We start from the raw sequence: 7,177 nt of genomic DNA on the forward strand, positions 1-7,177 counted from the left end.
TTCAGCTCAGGAATGGACTCCGTGTTCCCAAACGGCCCCGATGTGTAACCCCGTCCTCCCTCCTCCCTCCTCTGTCTCCCCTTCCTTCCGACCGCACTTTATATCACGGTATATACGACTTTATGAGCTCTGATGTTTGGTCAACCTCGCCCCTCCTCCCTCCTCTCCTCCCTGCCTTCATCCCTGTTTTATGAGAAGTGAGACGGCAGCTCGGTTTGCTGTTTTTGAATGTGTTAGACTGAACCGCTGATGGCGGACCGCGCCTGTTTCTCATCAGCGTCAAACGAAGCAAGAAGAAAAGGAGATGAGAGTCAGTGATATGTGATGATGGGCGAGGGGAGAAGGAGGAGAGGTGATCTGAGAGGACATCTTGTTCTTGCTCCAGATTCCTGCAGTTCATTATATATTGTATATATTCTGGCCGTGAGTACACACACATACATATGGCTCAGTGTGAAGCATGCATGCCAGAATTAAGCTGTCTTTATTGGCCTTCGTCTCATCTGATACGGGAGTGAAAACCGCTGACCTGCCAACACTCCCATTTTTCATAGTTTTCTCCCATCGCCCTCCGGTTCTGTTATTTCTCCCCGAAATCTCTCTGAATTTCACGGCCCTCAAACATTAATAGGTATGAATAATTGTCATACACAGATCCATAAGTTTTATGTGTGTATCTGATGTCTGAGCCATTAAACACAGGCCTGTTAACTTAAAGCTGTCAGGGCGGGACGATGTCATGCAAAAAAAAAAATGGACTGATTCCCCAGAATAAATGTCGGCATCACACATTTCTGCAAACCACACATACATTTCATCTTTACAATGCACAAAACACACATTCTGTGCTGAAATAAAAAAGGTTTTGTCGCCACGAACACAACTGGATAATATCAAGACGTCTCGTTAGAAATATCCAGTGGTTTCACACTAACAAATGTTAAATTCTTGAACAGTGGTCTCTGGCTTGGCAGCTGTCAAGTATTGGGTTTGTCCCGATACATCTCGTCAAAAATATCTAGTTTTGTTGCAACAAACATGGCTGGAAACTCTCCCAACACGACGTTAGAAATATCTAGTGGTTTCACGCTTCACGGGAACAGTGGTCTCTTGTTTGCAATCGTCTCACCTGTTTTGGCCTAAAAAACCTGCTTTTGTTGCCACAGTCATGACTAGAAAACATCCTGACAGGTCTTTAAAAACATTGTGGTTTCACGCTTACCAATGTTGAAAACAGCGGTCTCCTGATTATTAAGTCTTATTTCCAGCTCATAGTTTGACACGAGACTCAATAATCAACTGTTTTACAAACTGGGCCTTTAAACTGAGAACTGATTTATAAGGATGCGGCTGAAAGTCAGTTTTCTCCCTCTATGGTTACGGGGCTGGTTCCAAACCGCTTTCTTTTTTCCTCATTTATCTGTTTCTTTAAATATTTAGAGATTTAGACTCATACAGTAATTATTTCTAAAATCTCAGATACAGCCTTGATCCTCATGCTGACATTTTTAATGTATCATCTTGACAAAGTAAAATACCGCAGAGCTTAAACACATCAAGAGTAAAAAGATTCAAATATATAAAAGTTGGTTTACATCAAAACGCATCAGTTCAGGTTCAAATACACGACTGACACAATCTGTGTGCAGCAGAGTCACGACTCTCGACGGAGCTGAACTGAAACAAGGCCGAGGAAACGATCCCAAACAACACACAGCCCTTCTGCACAGACTCACACAGTCACCAGCTGACCAACAACCAGCAGTGTCGACAACAACACCACAGCTCCGGTGTCCAGACAGACAGACGGACAGAAAGTGTTTCCAACTCACCTCATTTGACGTCGAGGTACAATCTCCTTTCTTAAAAGACCAGATTGATCCCGCGGCCTTCCTCTGACGCCATGTGTATTCCAGACGAGTCGTATAAACGCAGAAAATGTGACAGATCATTGTAGCTACCATTAGACAACAGCTGACAGGAGAGTCTGTTTCACAACCCGACTGAAGACGAGGTTGTAATTCAGACAGCGTGTGATTGACTGGATGGATTTTATCAGAGGAGCTTGAAGGCAGCTTCAGGCTGCAGAGAGACACACTGACAGTCTGACAGGACTGAGGGGAGGATGAACCACAGGCCTGATGAGGGAAAGTGGAAACAGGTGAGCAGGTGACAGGGACATCTGGTGGACAGGTAGAGAATGGCAGTGAAGGAGTCTGAGGAGGTGGAAATATTTTGATAAATTTAGGCTCGTGGTGTTTTGGGCAGAGGTCCAGCTTCACATCAGCCTGCTGTTCATCATCTGAAGTCATTTTCCTCTGGAAGAAAACTACACGTTATTCAATGAGCTTCTGGTCTGTGTAACGTACGTACAGGATTGAACTCAGTCATCCTGGGACACGGCGCTGATTGTGTTTCAGCTGCTTCATCATTTGTGTATTTTGAAACAGAAAAGGAAAACATATTTTAAAGTTCTGGAGGTGAATTTGAGGAGAATGGAGAAAGTCTGTTTGTTCCTCCTCTAGTTTCACCGTTTCCTCTCTTCCTTTTCTTTTCCTGCTCAGAAAACGATCAGCGCTCAGGACACGTCTCACAGATATGAATATACATCCTGTTGTATAATCAAGCCCCTGTTGCGCTGTGGATTGAGTGTAATGAGTTTTAATGAAATGCTTTCTCAGTCTGTGAGACCAGTGTTCAAGACAATGTTTCAACATCTGTAAGCATGAAACCACTGGATATTTTAACGAGAAGTTCAGAGATTTTTTAGCCGAGTTTGTGACACAAACTGGAAATGTTTGATGAGACCAAAGCCAAAACATGACAGCTGTCAGGCCAGAGACCGCTGTTCAGCAATGCACAAGTTTGTGGCGACACAACCTGAATATTTTTGGCGAGATGTCTTGGGACAAAGCCAAAATATGACAGCTGTAACTGAAATATTCAGTGTAGGTGTTTTGGTTCAGATTCTGGTGTTTCAGACTGTAGTCGGGCTCAGATGTATTGGTATTTTTAGGGCTGCACAGTAAGGCTGAAGACATTATCGTCACATACGTAACATAACTGAACTTACAGAAGTAACAGGAGTATTTTAGGCTTTCTAGGCACATGACTGGGCCTCCTTGCCACTAGGGGGCCCAGACAGAGGAAAGAAGAACATCAACTTCCTATATTAAACAATGTTAAAGAGCCACTGTAAAAAATAATTATTTGAGTTCTGAATTATTTCTCAGAATTGAAATGAATCTTTTACAGTGGCTCTGATCGTCTTCTGTAAATAATCAGCAGATGTCTGATTATTGGAGTGTGGATTTTTATCTGATAGCCAATAAGATGCATGTAACTTTGGTTCTGATGCAGCGTGTAATCTGCAAAGTAACTAAAGATATTCAATAAATGTACTTAGTTACATTTCATCAGGGAGACATGAGGGTGAGGTGAAAAGAACAGATTATCAACAATCTGTTAATGTGCAGGAACATTTAAACAAACCAGGAGAATTGACAGACTGACAGACGGTTAACATGTGTGACGGTGCTTTGTTAATCAGAGAGCAGATCTGATGGCTTTAAACACGGTGGATCCAAAAGACAGAAGTGTCCTGGTCCTGGTGGAGTGTCATACCTGCGTCCTCCGTGGTATGAAGCAGCTTTCCAAATCCTCTGTCAGTCATGTAAATTGGTTTATTTATCAGTGTCAGGGGATGATAGATGAGGGCAATTCAGAGTCTTTTTGTTGCCAAACCACAGAAATCTGGTGTAACCGCTGAAACAGCTTGTCTCCTGTGAATAACTCATGACAGTTGAGCTGCTCTGGCAAACAACCGATCTTCTCTCTCAACGCTTAGCTAATTTTCTAATTAAGGACGTAACGTGTCAGTAATCAGATGGCACCTCGTCAAAGTGTTGCTTCTTTTTCATTTCTTGTTTTAGCTGAAGATACGTGTGAAGTCATTAAAATGTCAGTAAAGTTTGTTGTGCTTCAGGAGGGCGGCCTGCAGATTAAAGTTAAGAGCGATGAAAGAGATTCAAAGACTAGTCCTCATTGTCAAGCGCCTCCTTTCCCTTGAGAATAGACTTACAAGGGGGAGCGGTTGAAATCTCCCCCTATAAAATGATTCAGCTCTTCATGACCGTCTTCAGCAGTCATCCATAGACTAAATTCACATGGCGGCCATTTTCCCCTGGCTCAGGGGGGAAGCTCGAGTGCTGGGATAATGTCATGCTGCTGTGTTCCAGGTTTCAAGTCGTATAAACTTAGTAAATCTGACAAATTGGTATAATTTCACTGCTGGATGTAATCAAACAGTTATGTTAGCTAGGAAGTGGTTGAACACGAACGTTAGCGAATGCTATCAAATATGTAGTTTTGTCCCTCCAGATATTTTACAATGAATGTACCTTTTCTATCATTTCACAAAACATGAATCAAATGTAATGTAAGCTGTAATGATAGCTGTTGCCTAATGGAAGCCAATAGCTTATTAAATACGTTTTGCCTGCTGTCAATCTGGAAGTGGTCAGCTGACAACAACTTGTCAGATTCCCTACATTTACACGTCACGACACCTGGAGCACAGCAGCAGCATTCAGGCTTCCCACCCTGAGCGTGATGTCAGAGGAAAATGGCCGCCGTGTGAATATGGACTACGGACTATGACTGGCCTTAAGATTGGATCTGGAATCTGTCAGGTCGCCCCGATAATATCAGTGTTAGATACTTACGATCTAAAACCTGGATGATTGCGTCTGCATTTTTTTCTGAGCAGGACCACATCGACCAATAAGAGAGGCGTCCCGAAGCAGCTGACGGTGTTGCCAAGCAAATGTAAACATCCTAGCCCTCGAGGCTAACGTTAGCGGGCATACCACTTAAAATATCACCTCCAGTTCTCTCTGAAGAATAGAAAAACCTGTGTTGGGACATTTTCCAGCCGTGTCCCAACAGAACTAGAGCCACAACTGGTGATACCACTGCCAAACCAGAGACCGCTGTTAGAGCCTGCGATTCAACATTTGGCAACACTGGATATTTTTAATGAGACGTTGGGTTGTTTTCAAGCTGTGTTTATGGCAATGCATACATACATACATATATACATATATATATATATATATATATATATATATATATATATATAACCCAGATCTTGAGTTAAGGGGTGATAAACTACTTACTAAAGTGAGACTGGGCTTGAGTTCGTATTAAAACAGGGAAAAATGATTATTATAAAAATATCTTAAATGAATCTAGGTCAATTTTCAAAGTAAATTTTAAGGACCACCACACGACTGTGTTTTTAAAGACAAAACCTTCACAGGTGTTTATTTACAAAAGAAAATAAATCAAATGGTTGTTAATTCCTCTCTCAAGAAGTGAAATATAAAATAAATGCACAAATACATACAAATGAGAATTTTCTTTAAAGGCAAAAATAAAATACAGACCCTTTAAATTGTTTTAAAATGAAATCGTTACCTTTCACAGTCTCTGGTAAACACAACAAATACTATTTCTATAAACTTTCATGCATTCACATTTACCACATGTGGGCCCACACACAACAAGACAAACTCAGAACTGATGCAGGCCTGTGATGACGCGTTACGGCCACTTCACTCAAGAGCAGAAAATAAAAGCCCGTGCATTGTCATGTTAGTTAGATACTCACGGATCCAAGCGGCAGAAAGGGGATAGCAGGGGAATAAGGCAGGAGCAGCCACAGATGTGATGGCAGGCACAAGTCCAGGCACAAGTCCAAGCACAGCAACACGCGGCGAAAAATCCCGGGAAGAAGAAACAGGGTCCGTCCACCACAACCGTCTCAGTCCCTCTTCAGTGTCCGTCTCCTTAATTACATGAACTCTGTTGAGCCATAATATCACCACGCTATATCAACTGGACTTAACGTTAACTCATTTTAGCATTTAGAGATTAGCAACATGCTAAAGCTATGCTATCAAACACGGGATGCTACGCAAGTTAGCGGGTGGCTAGATACATTGCACTCCGGTCTCTTCACTACAACATGAAGTTACAGCTCTAAAAATCATGGCATACACATTATATTCACCTTCTGCGAGTCACATAAAAGAGCAAAAACCAGGACCACGGCTAGTCGGCCTCGCTAACTCTTAACTGTTTCCCACTCTGAACTGATAGCTCTCCTCTCGCATGCGCACTAACACATCCACACTAACCTGCGCCAATAGTCCCGCCCCTTACCAGCAAATACACTCTGATTGGCTCTTGAACTCGATAACAACCACAAGGAAAAACAGAAATGAAATGATTGACACATGACAGGTAACAAGTTAGGTTACACACGTAAATACTGCGTGCTCATCTCCTCTTTCTGTCAGATCAGTTATTTGATTAACTTAAATTAACTTAAAGACCTTCATACTTATTTATCTTTTTAACTGTAAATAGTCTATTTTATTAAACTGTACATTATATTTATACTTTTAAACAGCATATATTTTAACCATTCTTAATATCTTGAACTGTATTTATCATGACCTTTTCCTCTTTATATCATGAATAATTTATAAAACAACATATTATATTTTTTAACTCAATTTTTATGCACTGTACCCTATATGACTTTTGTACAGGGCTACATATATATATATAAATATATATATATATATATATATATATATATATATATATATAAAACATTACAGCTGCCAAGCCAGAGAGGAAGGCATTTCCACATTTGTAAGCGTGAAATCACTGGATGTTTTTGACAAAATAAGGGGCATTTTCAAGCCATTTTTGCGGCGACAGAATTAGGTATTTTAAGCCAAAACTGGTGAGACCACTGCCAAGCCAGAGACCGCTGTTTGAGACTGTGTTTCAGCATTTTAGACTCATCCAGACTCGTTTAACCTTCTGCTTTAATTTGTCTTGCCACCCCACTAATCTCTGTTTTGTTTATGTCTGCTTCCCCATGAGATCACATGAGCGGGATCACGTGTGAGCCCAGCTTCAGTCTGCAGAGCCACGAAGCCAGAGAGCTGAAACCAAGCGCCGCTACTGCACCGAACCATGTTTGCCGTTTATTTTTTAAAAAAAAGGTCCAGATTGCACCAAATTGGACACTGCACTTCCTCAGGCTCTCAGCAACAAACCTGCCAAAAGAGCTTCTGTGTTTGTTCTGGTGAACGTAAGT

The 7,177-nt window shown here is 41.5% G+C and overlaps 1 protein-coding gene across 1 annotated transcript in view; it reads right to left on the reverse strand.

Annotated features, from left to right (window-relative positions):
• LOC311271245 (endothelin-2) overlaps positions 1–5,744 on the reverse strand; it is a 44,135-nt gene extending 38,391 nt beyond the window's left edge. The window contains exon 1 of the mRNA XM_084376849.1: positions 5,672–5,744. The gene's annotated coding sequence lies outside the window, so the exon portion shown is untranslated. The remainder of the gene's footprint in view (positions 1–5,671) is intronic.
• Between the last annotated feature and the right edge of the window lie 1,433 nt (positions 5,745–7,177).

This window comes from Pagrus pagrus (genome assembly GCF_965226575.1).
Source record: "Pagrus pagrus genome assembly, chromosome: 16".
NCBI lineage: Eukaryota > Metazoa > Chordata > Actinopteri > Spariformes > Sparidae > Pagrus > Pagrus pagrus.